Source organism: Coturnix japonica, chromosome Z (assembly GCF_001577835.2).
Source record: "Coturnix japonica isolate 7356 chromosome Z, Coturnix japonica 2.1, whole genome shotgun sequence".
NCBI lineage: Eukaryota > Metazoa > Chordata > Aves > Galliformes > Phasianidae > Coturnix > Coturnix japonica.
In genome coordinates, this window is record NC_029547.1 from 46473580 (window position 1) to 46494613 (window position 21034).

Sequence of the window (21034 nt, forward strand, 5' to 3'; positions counted from 1 at the left end):
GAGTCTGGTTGGAGGCCAGTTAAGTACAAGCGTATTCCAGGGGCCAGTACTGAGTCCAGTCTTTTTCAACATCTTCATTAGTTACCTGGATGATGGTATAGTCTACCTTCAGCAAGTCTGCAGGTGACACAAAGCTGGGAGGGAGATATAGTGGATATAACATTTTGTTAATCTGCCATCAAGAGGGACCTACAAAGTACATTCGAGAAAAGAGCCTGGGAGCCCTGATGAACACACTGCTGGACAACAGCCAGTAGTGCTCTCTGTAGCCCTGCTTGAACAGAGATTGGACCTGATGATCTTCACAGGCCCCTTTTAACTTCAACTATTCTGTCATTTTGCAATTTGTTACCAATAAATAAATAAATAAACAAATTGCTTTTCTAAGGGGACTGCATGGACTTCAGTTACAGTGATCATGAGAAAAAAGACTGGAAACATAAACATCAAGAATTCAACAGGTATCTTCGTGTCTGCTTTAGGAAGGCCTGGCATTGTCACCAGAGTTTCTCTGGCATATTCCTTTGTTAAACCTATCCAGACCAGCAGTGCTACTGTCGCTGGATGCTCTTCAGTGAGTGTCCTCGTAAAAGCTGAAGGAAAATTACAGTTACATGATGAAGAGAAGGTTGGTTAAGCACAGGAAATACCAAATTTCCATTGAGTGGGCACTAATTAATTGAATTTTGTACCAGCACAACATTCATTTTGTAATGGTTTTTCTGTGGACAGAAATCCTAATATGCGAACCAGACTCACTCAGGCTCTTAGTTTTGTTTTAAAAAAGATCATTTCTACTTTTCACCATTAGCTTCTTCAGGTAACTGAAGAATACACAGTGCATCATTATTTTGTCTGTGCTTAATGTTTTGCTTCATTAGAAAAGTCATGATACTTAAAAATTAAACACTCTGCATTAAATTCAGCACAACTCATTTGGCTGCTCAGTACTCAGTTAGAATCCTAATGCCTAATGTCTTCAGTCAGAAACCTGCATAGTGTGACAATGCACAGCTAGTTTTCTTCTCCTTGTTTGCTGTTTTCCCCCATCTTTTCTGTTCTGCATCTTTTCAGTGAGCTTACACAGAAGCCTGAAGTTTCCAGCTAGCACTTGAAAATGCATATAATTTTTTGTCAGGATGACTATGTTTTGATGTGAAGTTCAGAGATGTGTTTTTCAAAGGAAAAAACTCAAATTGCCATCCTTTGCACAGCTTCTGTTGGTGTTTTGTTGGCAGTCAGTTCTGTTTTCAGTAAAATAGTCCTCAAACTTAGAAATGACTTTATATAAAATGAAAAATTTAACTTCTTGCTCATTCCATGGTGTGGTCCAGTTCAATCTCTCTCAGGTCATACCATGTGTTAACTCAATCGTTTTTTACAAGTTCCTGTCAGGTCACTTCTGTTTTCTTAATATGTTGATTTGAACAACTCAGAGATTAATCTATTTAATATTTCCTGATTAAATAAAACTAGAAGATGATATGTTACAGTGAATCAGGGCTAGTTAGCCCAACTTTGGTGTAGATGTTTTTATTGGGTTGCTTGCAAAACCTTTCTTCTTGTTTTCTATAATTGGATTGTTTTCTACAACTTTGTTATTTATTAACTTAAACATCCATTTAGTGAGGTTTATGAAGCTCAGTGGAAGGCCAAAAGAGTCTGAGGTTCTCAAAAGGCAAAAAAATGAAACACCCCAACAATAATTCCATTCTTTACTACGTTGTTTAGCTACCACTTTTACAAGTGTTTATGAAGGAGATCAAGTCTAATACAGACATTTCTCTGGAAAAATACACACACATTTCACTCTCTGGAAAAACACACATTTTTGAGTACCAAGTTATTGCTCTCTGAATTAGAATTCAAACATAGATAAGGAACACTTGCTGTGGGATGCAATTTGTTCAATTATTTCATTCGTGGGATTTTATTTATTTATTTATTTTGTGTTGTTTTGTTTTGTTTGTTTTGCTAGTTATGTTAGTTAGCTAGTTATCTTTGGAGGTGGTGGGAGGAATTTTCATCTTGACATTTCTAGCAAATCAGCCCTCTGCCTGTGTATGGTAGAGCTGGCAGAGAGGATACATGCTGCAGTAGTCAGTCTGAATACTAGATTTAAGTCCTTTGCCACAGATATAGCTTGCAGTGCTGGTACTTGGGTTCAGAATCTGATTTACCTGCGTGTAAGGTGAAGCGCCTTCTTTTCAAAATCTGCCCTCTTCAGACATGCGAAGTCATTTGCCAAGATCCCTCTACCCTGGACTACAGTGTGACCATGAGTGTAACCCACAGTATGTACTCCCAGATCACTCTGAATCAGCTTGGAAATCCTGCTGCATCCTAATCCACTCAGTGGACATCACAGGAGCTGCTTTTGCCACAGTCCTTCAGCTGGCTTGCATCCATGTTCAGTTTGATTCCCCCATGCCTCTCTTGTCTTGTGTGGACAAAGAGACCTGCAGCAGAACAGTTAGAGGGGGAAAGGTAGAACTGTTATGTTAGACGTTATCTCTGATCTTTTCCATGGCTCAGGTAACACACTTATTCCTAAAGCTACCTTTTACAGGAAGCTAACTGAGATCAAACCAAACACGAAGAAGAACTGAATCAAAGTAGTGAATAATCATCACCTTACCTCATGTCTCATCTTACAGTTTACCACAGTCCATAATAAGCAACTTCTAGTCAATATCTTTTTCTGCTCTGCGGATCTTTTCCCATCAGTTTTTTCCTCTCATGAAAAGGTGCTTTTCTTAGTACCTATAAGTCATGCTGCCCTAAATGGCAAGTGTGGGCACAATCAAGCTACTCTCAGAAGAGGAAGAGCCTAAGTAGAATCTTAATTAAATATTACTTAATTATTTAACCAATTAAAGATTAATGCGTTTGTCTCTGCTTGTGAAATTCAATTTTTCCTCAGCTGCTGGAGTGCTTTTTAGCACGCTGCAGCATAATATATAGTACCTACAAGATGTAATAATAAATGATAATCTGAATGCTTAGCCAGTTCATTATGTTTGGCCATAGCTCAGAACACTGCAGCAGAAGCAGCCTCGGGAGTAGATTTCTGCGCGTCAGGATGGAGATAGCATAAAGAATCCAGCTCCACCTCGCAAGGAGAAGGGATGCAACAAAGTATTCCTTCTTTACCTCTCAAGCATCTTTTTAACCTTCCACAAGATTTTTTTTTATGGAGATAAAAGAGTTTCAGAGGCTCTTCACACCAACCACAAATTTCCAGGGGAAAACAATCTTGAGTCTGCAGCCTCCATGGCCTCTATTTTTCACAAGGAAGCAGAGTGCTTTTCCCAGATACAGACATATCTGTACAGATTGTTTAGAGAGGAAGAAAATAATTGGTTCTTTTCTCTCTCTTCAGCATGCATCTACTAGTATATTTCATAAAGATATATGAAGTTAGATACACATCTTTATTAAGGGCATTACAAAGCCTCCCTGCAGATATCTTTCCTCTCCCAGTATTGAAAAAAGCCTCCTAAGTCAGTGACAGATTGAAAAGCCTTGGACTGATGTGCTCACAGGCTTTGGAAGAGACACCCCTCTGCTTTCAGCAATGTAGCCTTCCACAGAATCACAGAGTAATATAATTGTGGAGTTGGAAGGGATCTTTGCTAGCCCAACACCCTGCTAAAGCAGGTTCCCTTCAATAGATTGCACAGGAAAGTGTCCATGCAATTCTTGAGTACCTTCAGACAACAAGTTTGTTACTAACCGGTTGAATTTAAGGGAGATAGCAAGCAAATCCTGCAAAGAAACTTCAGGATAGCTGAACAACTTAGAGCTGGTCTATAAGAAGATTGCAGACAGATAATTGATATCAAAATAAGAATTAATAGTCTACTAAATAAAACTCAGAGGAGGTCACTGAGTCTGTAATGTCTGCAAAACTATTGAAGGTGCCATTAATCTTTCTTTAATAAACTCATCCTCAACATAATTTTTAGCTGTGCTGACCCTAGCTAGCTTAGAGTTTGAATAATTACTACCAGCTGTGTGATTACTATTGATGGAGAAAATATCTCTTCCATTTATAGGTGACATTTAAGATATTCATGAGCCTGTATGAGTACATAGAGAGCTAAAAATAGACTCAAGAATGATATCAAAAATAAAAGATTGCTACAGAGAATGGCATGATTAAGGGGAAAAAGAGAGAGAGTGAGAGAGAAATATGCAATAGTTATTTAAAAAGCCCACCACTTTCAATGCATGATCATGTGGTGGTATGAGAATACATCTGAAGTTTTGAGATTATTTCCCTGATTGCCTGGGTAAACCTTCACCAGCATAACCAGACCCTCCTCTGAGCAAAGTGAAAATAGACAAGTGAAGAGAGAGGATAGCCAGCCAGTCACTCCTCCCACAGGTTATCACACAACGGGGTGGCTTGTTTGGGAAAGAGACAGTGGTGCTACATCTCCTAGTTGTAAACTGGACTCATTGTCCTCCCTCCTGATGTATCTTACTATCACCTGTCATAAATCCTCTGCCTCAGCAACATGTTCAATATGAATTAAAGAGCCTATTAATCCATTCCTTGAGGACGAATAACTAGGGATCACTAAGATACCTAAGATGAGTGCCAGTAAAGCTAAAAGCACTTCACTGAGGAGCTTGGTAGGATATATACCTAATAAGGAAACTGGGGCCTTGGGAGAGAAAGTGACATATCCAAGGTCAGTGACACAATGTGAAACAGTTCCTGTGAAACTAAAGTTATATGACTTCCAAATAATTTTTCCAGCACCCTTGTATGCAGTAGAGAAAGCTATTATGAGTTGCCTGACTCTTAGAACAGCCATAATGTTCCATCATGGGTGTCCTAAACTATGGAAAAGCTGAGAAAAGTATTCTGAATCACAATCAAAGGGAGCAAATTCTTATTCAAAATTCAAAAGAATGTTGTATACAGCAATCCATTTCCCAGCCTTTATCTATCAGATAGCCCACATTAGGTAGGCTGCTGCACAATTGTAAGTACTCTTCATTTGCTTTGTAACTCATAAGTTTACATAGTAGGGATCCAGTCCTGCTTCCTCTGTGAAACAAACAAACAATATTCAATATTGAGGACTACAAAGATGAGTGGCACAAAAATTGAAGTTGCTCTCAAAAGCTTCATTTGGCCCCTGCTGTGCAAAGGACCTGCCTTCTTACATTTCCCATAGCAACTAAACACAGCTCAGTCTGTTCCATTGAATTGCTTATGAGGATTAACAGAAGCTAAGGGCAGGTTGGCAGGGCCAATGCTGGAGCTGCATAGGTGAGAGAGAATGGAACCAATACGGTCTTTCTGAATGCTGCTACAAAGGTATGAATTGGCATGGTAACTGTGCAGAAGGTCTGGGAGAAGAAGCTGATATGAGAATTCTGAAAGGGTTTGGGGCTGACAGACACATACAGCAAACACTAGCTCATCAGTACACTACTGTCTCACTCAGCCCAACATGTGAGGGGACGAGGCAGTGTAAAAGAGGCTGGGGAAGAACTTCTCTGCTGTCCTTAGGAGTGCAGAGCTCTATGTTATCCAGATGGCCAAACTCCAAGCCTAAAAATACTCAGAGGTTTCAGCAGATACAGCAAGAGTTGAGGCTGTGATCTTGCATGTAGAGTTACTTCACTTACCAGCTTTTTCAGCTGGTACTTGACTCACTTATCTAAAGAGAAATGCTTTTGCTAGCGTCTTGTGTGCACTTCCATTCCTTCCTTCATACATACACCTTCTCCATACCTCCAGGCCAGCATCAAGAAAATACCAGATGATGTTTCCTATTCTTCGCCTTGGTGAATGATTAACTTTGGCAACAGTATCTCCAGACATCTAAACAGAACTTTTCTTCAGGGGGAATAGAGATAAGGAATAAGTTTTACGTCTCTTCAGATGCTGGGAGTGCATTGTTCATGCAGTCTCAGAAGGATCACAAATGGATTTCCAGCAGCATATTATGCAGATCCCATTATAGAGAAAGGTCACTCCTTTTAGGTTACAAGGAAACAACTCTATTCACCACATCTACTGACACTCAGAAAGGATGTTCACATGTGAACTTCCAGCTGCACGGCCAGAAAAGACAAGGCTGTGCAGGTGCTGTGATTACCAGAACCAACAGGGAGCTGTCTGGAGGCTTCTTCATGCAAGGAGTTGCCTGAGATTGTTTGAGTAGCATAACAGAGGTCTGAAGGCCATGCTGTACATGCAGCACAATGTACTACAGCACAGGTCTGAGAATGTTCAGGGTAGATCTCAGGTGGTTTACTGACTCCTCAGTGTACAATTATCTCCTAACTGTGATCACTACTGGACGCTTCAGATGCACATTCTCTCAACAGCATGCTGGTAAATACTGTGTTCTTTCCTCTTCCATCTTTCCCACTTTCCATATTGTGTCTCTATATTGTGCTGTGTTGTGCCCTGTCCTTGTAGACTCCCAAGATGAGGCTGGATCAGGTCCTGTGCTACCTGATCTAGTTATGGTGCTTCTATTCATTGCAGGAGAGTTGGATTAGATGACCTTTAAAGGTCTCTTCCAACTCTAAGAATTCTATAATTCTATGATTCTTACATTTGGCTCATGAGTTTCTGCAGAGAAGAGTCTTCTTTGCAAGTTAATTGTATGCCAAAGTAGAATTTTTCTCTTTGACATGGGGTTCTTTAAATTTTCTGTAAGATTTCTACTAAGCACAGGCACTGTGGAAACCTAATTTCACAATTAGTCATCACTAAATTGATGTAATTATATCAGTCTGCATGTCAACCAGCCACTAGGACATGGTTTTGTTCTGTGTATTTAAAATTCTTTCGACTAGGTGCAGCACTTGGTAGCTGGTTAAACAAGAGTGGATGAGTGGAGAAAGAGCCCTCTGGAGCACTCTGTGTTGGGAGGATTCAGCCTATTCTTCTGTATTAAGTCCAGACAAGAGCAGCTGTCTGCCTATTTTCATTCACTTTTCCTGTGCTTTTTAGAAAATTACATCTAGCACAAAAATTACATATTTTTGCCAAGGAAAAAAAACATGTGACTACCTTATGAGTCATCCTGTAAATATGAGAGTCTTTGGAATGTTTAAATAAAATATCATTGTCAGTTTTGTTTTTATCATCATTTTAAAAAGAATGATGATTCTTGTCAAGTAGGATCTCGCTCTCAAAGGGCCATTGTGCTAAGAATCATGCTGACAATAATAAACAAAATAAATAAATAAATCACAGACAAAAGCCAAGGAAAGAGAACCAAGCCCAAAGTAAAATTTTAAGCCTCCTTTCTGCTGATTGCACAACACACGCACATTAGACTTGCATAGATCTTCTGCAGTTTCCCCACCTGTGTATCCTGTCTACTTGAGCTGAGCAGAGCTGGATGGCTGCTGGGGGGTCTCACAGAAAGTCACTAGGAGGTAATCAATCATATCTCTCTGATAAACTGCTGGATGGAACGCTGATATGGCATCATATCAGGAATTCAAGCAAAATAGTCATCTCAAAATCAATCTGCATCTTTTGGAGTAGTAATCAGAAAGGCTTGGCAGGCTTGCCTGAGAAAAGCAATGGCCTAACCAAGAAGCCGGGTCCAGCTTTTTTTTTATATATATTTATTTGCACAAAAAAAAAAAAAGCCTTCAAATCTACACAGCTCAACTGAGATTTCACTGAGGCAGGATAAAAAAGAGAGGCAGACAGGCTGCTTAAATTATTTCATTTCCCTGGAAAAACAGTTTAAAAAAATAAATAAATTCAGAGAAAAGTTGTAAATATCCTGAGATAAGTAATGACCAAGGGAGAATGCAGGGAACATGAAATCTGTAGGTTCTTCTTAGAAAAGACCTAAAAGAAACAGAAAAGTGCACAGTTAAAAACAGGTTCCATAAGAATTCAAAACCAAGATTTCCACATTAAAACAAGAAACAAGCAGCAACAATGTGAGAGGAGAGAGCATTAAACATAATAAGAAAGAATAAAATGTCCATGGCACCAGAATTCAGAGGTGGGAATTACGCAGTAGAAAAATCTAAGGAGAGATGTTTTTCATGCGTTTTGATTTATGCAGTGCTTCTGTGCATTGCAAACACTGACTGACTGTGGGTAAATAAGAAAGACTAATGATTTCCCCTGCACTTTTACAGATACGTCTTGAGTCAGAAGGAATGATCAGAATAGATCAGTCTCACATATGTACTAAAATAGCACTGCATACACAGCAGTTTCTCAAGACCATAACAAACCAACAAAGGAGGAGCATTGCCAGCTATACAGCCTAACTTACAACCCTCAGATCTTCAGACATGCAAGTGAGAAAAAAATCAGATATTAATAAATGTGAGTTGCCTGCTGTCAGCAACCTGTTAGCGCATCTTTTGTTTTAGATGTATCATAGAACATAACAGGGGGTATTGGTTGACACTGGGTGGACAAGAAGGCCAGTGGCACCCTGGCTTTTATCAGAAATGGCTCAGCCAGTAGGAGATCTTCCCTCTGTACTCAGTTTCAAATACTTCAAGTACTGTGTTCTGTTTTTGGACCCATCACTACTTGAGAGACATTGAGGCCATGGAGCATGTCTAGAGAATGGCAGTGAAGCTCTGAGGGGTCTGGTGAGCAGGTCTTATGGGCAGTGGCTGAGGAAGCTGGGATTGTTCAGTATGGGGAAGAGAAGGCTCAGGAACAACCTTATCACTCTCTACAATTACCTGAAGGGAGGTTGTAGTGTGGTGGAGATCAGCCTCTTCTCCCATGTCACAAGTGTTGGCAGGACTAGAGGGAATGGCTCAAGTTTTGCCAGCAGAGTTTTAGGATGGACATACAAAATACTTCTTCTCCAAGAGTGTGGTCAGTTACAGGAATGGGCTGCCCAGGGAGGTGCTTGAGTCACTGTCCCTTCAGATGTTCAAGAAGTGTTGTAGATATTGTACTGAAGGACTTGATTTGGTAGGAAATATTGGTGATAGGCGGATGGTTGGACTGGATTACCTTAGAAGTCTTTTCCAACCTTAGTGATTCTATGATTCTATGATTCCATGATTATATAATAATAGGGAAGAGGCTAAAACTCAAGGAGAGAGGGGAAGTGAGATCTGATGATAGTTCTGCCCAGCTCCCACAGTGTGATAAAAGTCAAGTGACTCAGTCTTTTATGGTGAATCTGAATAAATTCAGTGGTTCAGTCTTGTACACATGAACTCGGATTGGAAGTGCTGGCAATTAAGCAGTTAAAAAGCACCATGAAAAAGGAGGAGAAGATGACATGGAGCACCAGGTTTGTCCTGGGAGCTTATGTAGCCATCCCGTAACTTTCGTAAGAGCTAAAAGAGCATTTGGTCACTGAGGCAATAAATTGGGCTATACCTCCTAAAACTGAAGGTGCACCAATGTTCCATAAGTAGAACAAAAGTATTGCAGGGAAAGGAGTGCTACAGGAGACACTTCACCAAAGCATTTACAGCAACAACAGAGTTCACAATTGTACATTTACATGTGTAATTAACATGTGATTAAATTGTGAATTTGCAACAGTGATTTTCAGGCAAAGAGACTGAGGGCACTGAGGCATATACACAAAAACATTTAGATGGAAAAGGAATATTTTTCCTTTTGTTGATAAGCATTCAGCAATTCACCCCCAGGCTATTTCAGAGAGACCCCCAAATCATTTTAAACCCAGAATTTGCCCTGTGGTGTTGTCCAGTTCCCCTCTGCTTTGCTCTCTCATTTCTCAGTCATGGGAGGTCACAAATGATCTACATGGGAATACTGAAGGTGACTGTGGAAAGGAGACACTGAAGAAGAAGTGAGGTGCAGGCACTTCTCCCAAAACTGGGAGAAGTGAGGGCATTACAAAGTGGAGAGAAACTGAGAGTCAGAGAAGCCAAGGGTGTTTCCACTTGCCACTGTGTTACAGCAGTAGAGACCAAATTAATGTCTTCCTAGTATTATAACCTTTGTATCTCCCTCCCACAGAACCAAAAAGTCATAGCAGTAAAGACAGATGTCATGTGAGTAAATGGCAAAGCATACTGTCCTGATTGGAAGCTAGGTCTAAAGAGAGTTGGGAAAGCACACATCCTCTGCCACCTTCTTCTGAGTTGTCTGACACTGACAGAGATTACTGCTATCAATATAACCAGGAGGACATCTGGATACTGGTAAAGACCTTGCATTTTCTGGAAATTACATCTTCATCACAACTTCATTGCTTTCACTTCTTGCTGGGCTTCCCTTGAACCATGAGTACAGCAATCTGTTCCAAATCACTCCTGACAAATTTTGCAATCTGCTTGGACCAGCTAAACATATGTGCCAAGGTGAGTGGCATTCAGATGCAATCAAAAACCTGAAACTATTCATTCAAAGGACATTCTTAAACTTCAGTTCATCTGTAATCCTACTACACTGGGACCTGTTTAGCTTGCCATTATCTAGTAACAGATGTAAATCAAGCATGAAATTGAAGACAGTAAAATCTTCATGACTGTAACATTTAGAAGCATGGGATTTGTTACCACAGATTAGGGAGTAGTGAAGCCTCATTTTTGAACAGGTTTTTCTTCCAGCTTGGCTTGCAGTGCTGCATTTTTAGGAGAGTTTAGAGAGCAGACTGCCTGGCAAGATCCAGCATCTCTCCAGAAAAGGTCCGAGTGGGCTGTGTCACTTGGGACATGGACATTGGACCTTTGGAAAGTCCTGTGCAAGTTTTCAGTGCTCAATGGTAGCAGGTATATTCACAGTCCACACTGAAACTCTTTGAGTGAATTGCAATTCCCATGTTTCCCCTGCAAGATTTCTGTAGCCTCCAAGTTCCTTGGAACAGGGACTCTCTTTGAAAGAAAGAGAGACACGTGGCTTCTAGATGGAGGCCCCTGATTTCTATGCTAATATTAAAAATAAATAAATAAATAGTTTTTAAAATGTTACAAGTAGAATAAAGCAGCATGGAAATGATAAAGCATAAATCAGTACCAAAAAAGGAACAGCGATAAATCACCTGGAAAACCAGCATTTTCATTTTTATCTTTACTGTCCATGTGTTCTCCTTTCATACCCAAATATATAAATGTATGCACCCATATGCAAGCCTCTGACAAGAAGAGGCAGAGTCTTTTCATGTTTCAGTTGAGCTTGTCCATGTGCTGATAGAGCTGTAAAGAAAATGTTTTTTCAGGTTTTCAAAGGAATACTGACTTCTGTACAAACAGGAAAAAACTTTCAGAATAAAGAAAATTGAGCATTCTAACTAACACTCAGAAACAAAATCTCTAACATGATTTAATCTCTTCTGGGCTGGGCTCAGACTGGTAAAAAGCTTCTTTTCTCATTCCTTTCCCTGAAGATCCAGCAGTAATATAGACTGCTAGGTTTCTTGCTTTCATCTTGTGCAGTCCGGCAACTCTTTTAATTCATCTCTGAGAAAGGTTGCTTCTTTTGATTACAACAGTACTTATCCAGCAACCTATCAGGTATTTTACTTTCTTACAGTTACTTAAGGGCACTAAGGCAGTTCAACATGCTTCCCACTTTAAAGGCCTTGCTAACCAAATGTCCCTCCTCTGGGAGATAACTATCAGCATAATTGTCATATCTGGATTTAAGAGAAGAAAAATCTGGTATTTTTTTCAGCATCTGCTCAGCTTCCCAAAGGCTCAGACAGTCATACAGACATGAGCTAGGTGTCTGAGTCAGCTTTGAACTATGTACTCCTCCATGAAGCTCAACTGCTTGTGGTGGTATATGATGTTGATATTTTGCTTCTTTGAACCTCTATGTCTAAGCCAAAGCTTCTGTGATTTTTGACTTTGTGTGGCTCCCAAGCCAAATTAAGCTAGCACACACCAACAAGGAGGGCCTCAGCAATGTATCTTACATTTCAGGTTGCTTGATAACCAAGTGCCAGTTCACATTTTTTCATTCTGTTACACATAAAATGGGGAGTTATAAAACAGCTCCAGGTGAGGGTCCTTCCTCCAACTGATCACTATGCATGGTGCTCAGGCACAGCTGGGTCTTTGTCTCTGCTCCCGCAGCTTGCTGTTCTCACTTGAGATGAGATGCAGGAGATCAGTTTTGCTGCATTTCACTGCTCAGGATCCTGTGCAACTTATAAACACTGCAAGCCTAGGGACTTGAAAAGGCTCCTCTACAACTTTTTGCTTTCTGCGGCCACAACTCTGCAGACTGTCTAAATAAAGCCCAAATATAATAAATAGATCCAGGCAGCTGAGGTTATACTACCCATAGGAGTGGATTGGGAGTGGTATGCCAATGCTCTTTGGATATCCCTGCCCTGAATGCCCCATAGCCACACTGCTTCAGAGCCAGGCTGTCAGCGTGGATTGTCAGCAGGATACCACTCCACACTCCGTCCTCTCCTTCCCTCAGCAGGGCAGAGATAGCTTCCCTCAGCAGAGGCCTCAGAGATGGAAAAGAAACATGCTCTGAATTTACAGTCTACTATGGTACCAGCTTCAACTGTGTAACAATAAATGCTGCATTAGATGACAGTGTCCATCAGCTAGATCAGGATCCATGCTCTGTTATACCTTGTGCTATTTCAGTGCTTATTAAGACAAAAATACCGCGTTCCCAGAAAAAATGTGGAAAGCAGTGTGAGAGAGAAATTAACCCTGACTGTGGCTTTTACACAGAAAAAATTAAGAGCTACCGCGTGAAAGTCATTAAAAGGACACTTTACACAAGACAACCCAGCAGACAAGGTCTCTAAACAACTGTAATGTGGCTTAAGCTATTTTAGTTCAGTGCAGCAAATCAATAATTCTCTATGAAGAGCCCTACAGAGAAAAGAAGGACCTGAACTCTGACAGGTGATCAATGCAGAGCCTGTAATGGCAAATACTTGATAATTCCAAAAAGTGAAGTTTGGCATTTCTTTGTGTGGCTCAGCATTACATACAAATTTATCACCAGTGGAAGGACATCATCACTGCAAGTAGAATTCACGAGGACTAAAAAGGAAAGAGGTCCAGGTCTTGCAATATACTTTTTTTTTTCACAATTGTGTCAGGAAAAAAAAAAAAGAAGTGGAAAAAGAGGTTGCCCAAGTAAAATTCTGTTTGTCAAAAATAAAGGCTTCATGGAGGACATTCTCACAAGGCCAGTAGCACAAGATAAGTTCAAAATCAGTTTTAATTGGGACTTGCTAAATACCTGTACTTTTTGAAACAATTGCAAACATATTAACACATATTAAGATATAGTACCATCAGCAGAAAAACAAACAAACAAACAAACCAAAAAAAACCACAACCAACCCAAAACATGAATAATCAGCATGAGCCTTCCACTGTTGCAGTGTATGAAATACACTGCATTTCCACTTCAGTTAACTATTAAGCAGAAACTATTTCAGTCATAAGATAGAAGATCTGTGCAGCTTTGACTTTAAGTCCCAAAACTATGCCTGCAGTAGGAACTATCTAAGATATTTCCTTTTCATAATAAATGACCCTTTCCGCTACCACAAAAGAATGATGAGATTTTATTTATACATGAGCTACTTCTTTCTATATGAGTAAAATGAGAACATTTGTACAATACAGTAGCTAGATTTGCAGATGTGCTTTTGTCTACCAGCAGTGGATCATAGCAGTCACATTCCAGCTTGCACAAATGTCCTCACTTTCCCTTCTGGCCCATCTTCTTTGCCATTTGTGTGGAAGAGGCTCCTGACTGACAAATGAATTTTCTCCTGCAGACAAGACTTGCGCTTACAAGGTCCTTCTAAGACATGCCCCATTCTTCTGTCATTGTCAGGGTTGATGCAAGACCTACCAGGAGAGGCCTTCTCCTCCATTACACAGTAATTCCAGAGGATCCTTCTTGCTGTGTGCTCTGCAAATTTCATCATAGATCTCTCAGAATTGGGGCTGTGGTTCAGAGCTGCAGCATGCTGCAGAGCCTGGACCAAGACATACATCTGAAGAAATGTGGAGAAATACAAAAATGAAATACACAAAGAGTACTATATCCATCATACACAGCCAATGAAATAAAAGTAATCGTTTGGAACCAAGAAAATATGTTTTCCGGAAAACATTCAGTTGACTTAACAACACTTAATTAAGCTCAAATTGCAGAGGCTGAAATCCACTACATACACACTATAAGAATGAAGTGAGAACTATATTCTGGAAAGAAAGAATTTCCTTAGTATGCATACAGGTTTGAAAAATGCTTAAAGTCATGTCAATACATGCAGATGATTCCAAAATCAATGCTTCCTATTTATTTCCATGGAAACTATGACAGTTGCAAAGAACACAATAACACTGTTTTGTAGAGCAAATTCTCTGTTACAAAACACTCCTTTTTTGACACATCCCCATCATTAGCTCTGCATTTTTGCCATCGATGAACAAAGCGTGCATGCTGTGATAGTAAAAATCTGCACCAGCTGAGGTGACCCACCGTTTCACAGCTATGACACATCGTTGCTACAAAAAATATTACCAACGATTGTCCATCTTTCATCAGCCTGAACTGATGGAAATCATACATCATTAAATCTGAACTCTGCAGTGATGTGGTAGGACAGTCCACCTAAGACTGGAGATGTGCTGCACTATCTTCAAACTGGTATGGGGCTGGTGTTGTCATGCTGCATGAGAATTCATCTTCTTCTCTGACCTGACTTTGGGTGTTTGAGCCTTCATTTTAGTCAGAGTCATGATGTAGCAGTCAGAGCTGATGGTTTATTCAGGTTCCAGGAAATCAAGAGGGATCATTCCTATCCCAAAAGACAGTGCATATCACGGTACCAGCTGAGGGCTGTGTTCTGAGCTTTTTCTTTGGTGAGGAATTCACGTCACCACTCCATGGACTGCTGTTTTGACTCCAACCGACAGCAGTGATAAAACATCTCATCACCGGTAATGATGCAATCCAGGAAATGGTTACCTTCACCCTTGCATTGGTTCAGTAGGTCCTGACAAGCCTGCATGCAGAGTTCTTGTTCCTCCTTTGTGAGCATCTGTGGGTTTAGTTTTAAGAAAACTCTGTGATATAGCAGTGTAGCCAGTATTAAATTTTCAGCTTCACAAGCAGTGCTCTGGTCATAATCCTCCAGTTCTCATGGATGAGCTGATCATTCCATGCTGACAGCTGTGCATGGCCATCCAGAATGTAGCTTGTCTTTCACATCACTGTCACCACTGCTGAAATGCACCACCCACTGCCTCACTGTGCTCACAGTCACTGTTTGGTATCCATAAACATTCACCAAGTGTCAATGAATATCAGTGGGTGCCACTGTTTTCACATGGAGAAATTCAGTTCCAACCCCCTGTTTGCTTCATCCGCATGTCTGTGTCACACACCATTCTGTCAGAGTGCCCTTCTGCTGCCATGTCTCACACGCCAACAGCGTGTAATGGGATATTGGAGGGAAGGTTCCACCTCTACTGCCACACCACCAACATCTGGCTCTGATGGCGTGGACAGACATCATAAAATAGGAGACATTACTTTCAAGGCAGCCTCCATACATGGTTGAATTAGAACCTTAGTGAGGAAACAGTGCTTTAGCTGGCAGCTTTGCTCCTTTTATTTATTTATTTATTTTTATTTGAGTGGCTGCTGTCATATAGAATTTACCTATAAAGCCACGTTACCTTAATAGAAAGGGATTATTTTCTCATCCTTCTCAAAAATTCAATTGTGCTTTCTCAAGCCAAGGATCAGCCTTGGCACAGCCTGTCTCAAACTACTATGAGATAGTGCCTTTAATTACTGCAAACAAAAGATCTTCTTTCTAAATGCTATGACTGCAGAGAATTCAAACCACACACAAATGGAGGACAGCTAAAATGTAGTGAGCTTGTAGTTAGCTCAATTCACAAATCCCAGATATTTCTGAATATACCCCTAGGCTCCCCAGACTGTACCTGCATATGCATAAATATACAGCACTGATTCCACAGCATGACTGCTATTGCATTTTTGTCATGCACAGAGAAGTAAAAAATGAAAGTCACATGTGGAAGTAGAAGAGCAGGAAAGGACTGTGCTTACTTGTAAGGCAGAGAAAGTTTTTTCAGCGCTCATGAAAGAGAACCTAGCAGAGACAGACTACACAGCCTGGATGATAAACTCATAAAACAGAGGAAACTTGGTCTTGTTCAGACATTTCCCCAAAGTCCTGAAAGTTATATCTGTCTCCAGCATTAAGCTACTTGTCTAAGCTGCCAGTCACTGGGCACCTGTTATACTCCCTATCTGCAGCTGAAACAGAACCTCTTACATTCCCCATCTACAGCTCAAACAGAGAATAGAGGACAGCTATTGTGAAGGACTTCTTGTCTTTGCTGGCCAGAAAAAAGCGCTTCCTTTGCTGCTGAGCAGTTCTGCAGGCTGCCCTTCAACATCCAGTCCCATGCAGATACACATACCACACTGCCTGGATGGGTGTTAGGGAAGCTGCAGAAAGGTGATCTGGTGTCACGTCAATTAAGGAAGGGGTGAGCCAAAATAGTGGTAGATTTTTATTAGACCACACATTCGTGCTGCCGTACTTTTCTCAGATATTCTGATGCAAACAAACAAAGAAAAAATGCAGATCAAACAAATCACAGGACATGGCTTGCAGGTCAGAAGTGAGCAAAGTGGATCCCATGCAGCTTGTCAGGGAGATATGAACAAGACAAGAAAATTATCAAACAGATATCAGAGGCGGCATCTCTCCTGCTTCTTTCACCTGCTGATTCCTCCCCTGGTAACTCCCATTCACTTCCAGGAAATAAATCTGTTTTCATACTTTTTTAACCCATTTCAGCTCTTTTTGTCTCAGGCAGTTCAAGGCCACAGATACTTAATCAGCTACTGCTTCTTCTGAAGTGAATTTATAGAATCTATTCTCTGTGAATCAAATTCAGCACATAAACAATATTTTTCAGAGGATAGTAGAAACTGTGAAGTGTGGTGCCAAAATAAGACCTGAGACCTTCACACAGCTGCAGAAAGGAGGAAGTTCCATTTCATTTACTGTATACCATTTTCCAGTATCTCATTCCTTTGTTGACTCATGTTTGTCTCCAAATAATATCCATTCTCTCAAAGACATTCTGAGATTCTCTGACGTCATTTCCAGGGAAAAAAAATCAAAAAAAGCACATAAAACCTAGAAGAGAAAATTGTCAGCTTAGGCTGATGAAAAGAATGTTATATTATGGGACATAACCACTTTGGGTCTGTGGCTTTCCCCTCTGCACCACACAGGTGCAGTAAGGCTCAGGTTATTTTAAAAACTTGTCCAAACTGAAAGCTCACACTGCAGTTTTCTCCTTGATCACCACCTGGGAAGACTACAACCTTCAACAAGGATCAATAGCAAGAAATGACAGGAGAGCAAATGCTCGTGTCTACCCACTAAACAGAGATAATTTGTCTACTTGGACGAGAAAGTAGCATGAGAATTATCAGGAAACAATTGAAAAAACAAACTTAGGAATTTTTCCCTTGAATAAAATTTCTGGGGGTAAAGGAGGAACAATTTCAGGATAAGTCAAATGCTGTAACATCATCAGGATGTTGCATTGCAGTATGAATTGACTGTCCTTACTATTACAAGCAATCAAAACAAATCAAGAAAAAATTGTCTACAAAAAGAAATAAAAACCTGACTCTGAAAAGGGCTGACATTTTCAAAGCACTGTATTTCATCCTCTTATAGGAAATTTCATTAGAATTGAAACATTTTTGGTAAATTTTCTATTCTGATGAAGAAGTATTTTTGGAAATAAGAACATTCAGGTAGTGCATTTGCAAACAGCTCCATAAACAGAGCGTTTATGGAGACCTGCTATATCATTATTTGCTTGGAAGATCTATTCATTCTTTAGGTAATACGTGCACCAGCACATAAAGTTCCTGTTGAAGTCATATCTTTTCAGACCGAGACTCCTCCACCACCTTAACAATAAAGCTATTCTGGCTTTACATAAACTGAACAATTATGATTTTGTGGCTGTATCAATTACACTATATTCCGAAAGCAAGCTACTGCTGAAATTGAAACATCAAAGGACTTACAAAGCTCATCATTTTAAGCTTAGCTTGCCAGCAATTCTCTTTTCTGCCTGTCTAACACAGAATTGTATTTGATTTATATGGTACCAAGGATAGATCACAAGGACATATTATTTAATTACTGTTCTAAAACCCAGGCTTTTGCTGTGCTCTGTTTCATGTCTGCCCATTTATGATTTATGCCACATGTCAAAGACATGCCTTCTGCTAAAGCACAGAGTCCCTCTGTGAAGCACAGCCTGAATGCAGCCACTCTGAGGAAGGAAATGAGACAATCCCAGAGACAGCACACAGAAGGGCAGAACTGTTACAGGGTTCCTAGTCAGGGGGAGAACATCATGCAGGTGGAAACAAATTTTTTTATTTTTTTTTTTCTGTTATCATTTACTTCCCTCTCAATACTAATATTGTATTTTGGGCATACAGAATTATTGCATGCAAACCTTATAATACAGAATAAACAAATGCTGAGGAGACTTTTCTTTAATTTTTGCCTTTCTTACTACTCCTCTCCTCAAGGTCAGCTCCTCTGAGATGGAACCCTCAAAGGTCAGTTCTCAAAACATTGAGAAGATGCCTTCTGAGATTCAGCACTGATGTGTTCATGCCACTGTGTGGAATGAATCTTTGGAAGGCTGTCCTGGGCACTCACATTTGCTTTACATCCAAAAAATCTGTAAACTGTCCATCCACCTATCCATCCTCCATCTCAGAAGCATCCTACTGGGCTACTCTGTTTGTAAATAGAGTAGCTGCCAGAGCCATCTCTGGAGATGTGCTTCAGGATGAAGGGACCGTCCAGCTTTAGGTAGCAATTAATCTTGACCAGAACACTGCAGTTAATGAGAGATATTGGAACACTGCCTTCAAAACAGATGCACTTTCATCTTGGCTTGCAGAGCAATCAAAGTTACATTGCAGTTGGCATATGGCCAAGAAAGGGAGAGAAATTTCCAATGGCTGTGGGAAAAAAAAAACAAACAACAAAACAAAACATTAAAAATACTGGAATTTTGCACATTCGGTACACATTTTACAAAATCCTGTGAACATGTCATGGCCAATAGAACTGGGACATCCAGGCAGATTCAGCTCTCAGCAGAGCAGCACATTTTGAGAACAGCTACAACAAACATATTTTTTTACTGTTTGAGTAGCTGAACAGTCAACCCTTTTAAACTATCAGGCTCTTCTCAGACTAAATGAAGCTTTCAGAAATAATACAGAAAATTCCAGTAGTGTTTCTCCCATTTGTCATCCAGCTGTGAAGTTTCTCACCTTTTTATTGTTTAGGAGTCAACATGACCAAGCCAGCCACTGTTCAATTTGTGGTGGTTTTCTTTCAGACAAGTATTCTTTTTCTTTTCACACAGTACTACTCCCCAACAACAGCATTTGAAAACCATGCTTTAAAAATCTTGCTCAAGTTTTGGAATAAAAGTAGTGATGACTTACTGACTTACTAAGTCTGTCTGGGGCCAATTATGATGTCAACTTTTGTCATAGCTGTCCATATGTTGCGCCTTTGTCACTGAAATTGTGTTGATAACACGCCAGTATTTTAACTGCTGTGGAACAGAACTTGCATAGCATCAAGGCATCCTCTCTTTTTCACTTAGAGGGATGGAGGCGGGCAAGAGTCTGGAACAGACAATAGCTAGGACAGTGGGCCTCACCTGACCAAAGAGGTATATTCCCTGCTATGCAAGATTGTGTTCAGATGAAATGCTGGGCAAGCAGGAGGAAGGGACTCTGAAGGCTGTGGAAGAGGCCACAGTGGAGAAGTATTTCCCTGCAGCCCACACACTGAAAGACTTTGGTTACTGAATATCACAACATGATTTTCAAAAGCACAAGTTCAAGGTCATTTGAAATACAGCTGAGATACCTAGCAGTACAGAGCTCAGCGTCTAGCAGTCCTGGAGCAGTTTTTCAATAGACTTTGTATTTGTGCTTTCTCAGTCTGACACTGGACTAAGGATTTCACACAGAAGTCCATTTGTGATAGTAGTTTACTAAAGCTCTTTGGTACAGCATTTTATTTCCTGTGGCAAGGCTCTTCACTGAAAAAAAAAAAAAAAAAAAAAGAAAAAAGGAGCAACAAAGCATTGAGAAGTGGAATCTAACTCTCCAACTCTACTTTCTCCTTATCAGTTGGAGCTTCTTTTTTTTTTTTTTTTTTTTTTTTTTGAAACGTCAGACCATAGACAACTGAACATCATTCTATGGAAGGAAAAAAAAAAATAAATTGTCAGTTCCTACTCACTTATTGTAGGCCATTCCTAGAATACCTCCTGGAGATAAAAGATCCCTTCCTGCTCTCATCAACAGCTGCGAATTCTCCTGCTGGCCTTGGCAGTTCTATACTCTTGAACTTGCTCTCTCCGAGAATGAAATCCAAGAAGCTGTTTTCTGGCTTGTTCCTTCCTTTGCAGTCCTGTAAAGCAGAATGACATGGGTGGTTTTTCTTTTTTGCTACTGACCCATTATACCAAGGCTTTCAAATGCTAATGTCATCAAACATACAAAAGGACCTTTTCTTCTATTCCTGTTAAGCCTATTCTCTCCTGCACTGCAGTGAAGTGAAGGTACAGAGAATTTGCCAGAAGTCAGTGTTCTTTCACAGTTCTCTGTAAATATCTGTGCAGGAGAGAAGAAAAAACTTGGTTAAATGACTATTGTAAACAAATTGTTTCTCTGAGGATGAGTAATGGGTGTACAAAATTTATAATCAGCATTATTTACACAGCAAATCACAGTCATACAGCTTACAACATCCGAATGCTCATACTTCTGTTTAGAAATAGCCATCAGAGAGAAGAATGGTATATTACTCTACAGCAAATGTAGGAAAAAATACCAGGTGCAGGGAACATCTGTTCTTTTCTTTGCATGATAGTTAACAGATTATGTTCCCCTTCCTGAATCTGCAGAGATCTCAGCAGCCTTGCTTTGTTTCTGCCATCAGGGAAGATTGAGACT

At 40.2% G+C, this 21034-nt stretch overlaps 1 long non-coding RNA gene across 1 annotated transcript; it reads right to left on the reverse strand.

Annotated features, from left to right (window-relative positions):
* Nucleotides 1-13138: 13138 nt before the first annotated feature.
* LOC107306389 lies at nt 13139-20719 on the reverse strand. The gene is made up of 3 exons (XR_001552105.2): nt 20579-20719; nt 20319-20489; nt 13139-19012 (listed from the first exon to the last, which is right to left on the reverse strand). It is a non-coding gene; the product is annotated as an uncharacterized LOC107306389 (long non-coding RNA).
* Nucleotides 20720-21034: the final 315 nt, after the last annotated feature.